Source organism: Nicotiana attenuata, unplaced genomic scaffold, assembly GCF_001879085.1.
Source record: "Nicotiana attenuata strain UT unplaced genomic scaffold, NIATTr2, whole genome shotgun sequence".
Classification (NCBI taxonomy): Eukaryota; Viridiplantae; Streptophyta; class Magnoliopsida; order Solanales; family Solanaceae; genus Nicotiana; species Nicotiana attenuata.
In genome coordinates, this window is record NW_017672430.1 from 16,135 (window position 1) to 17,828 (window position 1,694).

Here is a 1,694-nt window from a genome sequence, read left to right on the forward strand (position 1 = left end):
TGTGATTTGAGGCCTCGAGCAGGTTCGTGTTATATTTCAGGGCTAATTGGTGGGATTGGATGGGTCTCGGGGGCCTCGGGTGTGATTCAGAGTGGTTTCGGACCATTTTTCCTTGTTTTGCAACAGCTGGTGCTGGTGTTTGGTTTTGTTCTTCGGGAACGCGAAGGGTCTCACACGTTCACGAAGAAGGATTTTTGGGGCTTCTGGATTTGCTCATCGCGAACGCGACACAGGGGTCACGAATGTGGAGAAGAGGCTAAGGCAATCTACGCGAACACGACATGGAGGTCGCGAACACAAAGAAGGAAGGGAAGTTGGGCATGAAGCAGTTAAGCCTTCACGAACGCGATGCTTATAACGCGAAACAGTAGGATCTGAAGGCTTCGCGAATGCAGCTCGTTGGTTGCGAATGCGTAGAGGAATTTTGGAGGCAGTGATTTTAGCCTTCGCGATCATGAAGATGCTCCCGATATCACGAAGAAGAAAGGACCTGGGCAGACTTGTTTTAAATCGAGACTTAGCTCTCATTTCTCTAATTTTTCACTTGGATGGCCGGATTTAGGGAGCTATTTTGAGGAGTTATTCATCAAGCAACACGAGGTAAGTGATTCCCACTTATTTCAAGTTACATACATGAGTTATATATGAATTTAAACATGAAATTTGTCGAAATTGTGGGATTTTAAGAAAAAACCTAAAATTTGGTATTCTGGATTTTTTACCACGGAATTGGACATGGAATTTGGAATAAATTATATATTTAATTTTGTGGTGTTATGGGTAATGATTATCTTCAAGAATTTTCGGAATCCGGACATGTGAGCTCGAGGGTTGACTTTGTTGACTTTTTGAGCGGAGTTGAGAATTTTTATAAATTGTTAAATTCTACGAATTGGAGTATATTTTGATTGATTTGCACATTGTTTTGATAGTTTCGGATCGACGGGCACTGGTTTGAGGTGTTAGAGGGGTGTTGGAGCCGGTTATAGAACTTCGGAGCGAGGTAAGTCTCATGTCTAACCCTATGAGGGAGAAACTACCCCCTAGGTGATGTATTTGATATGTGCTACTTGTTGTGGGGGCTACGTACGTACGAGGTGACGAGAGTTCATACGTAGGTAGATTCATGTTATGTCTGGGTAGACACAAGTCTTTTTTATGCTATTACTTGCACTATTTGAACTCAGTTTCTAGTTTAAATTGTTTGAATTAGTAAGTAAGAAATTGGTTACAGATTACGTTAAATCGAGCTTTGTTATCTAGAGATTTGGTGGATTGTTAATCACTTATCGGAATTTATATCCTTTTATGGGCTTACTTTGAAGTTATAGAAACTTAATTCGCAAATTCGAAGAGTTACCCTATTTCTGTGGATCGGGTCGAACACCTCGGCGATATATATATATATATATATATATATATATATATATATATATATATATATGTACTATGGGATGATCAATGGATCGGGCCGTACGATCTATACACGACTATATAGATCGAACTGAACGACCTCGGTATAATTCGTGCGTAAAAATCGTTAAGAGTCCGAATACCCACCAGACTACTCACTTGATTGAACTTGGGACTTTTATGATAGCCTTCTAGGACCTGAGATCGGATATCTAATTGATGGTTCCTATTTATTGAGATAGCATGTGGCCTTTAGGGGGGGGGGGGGGGGGGGGTTTTTT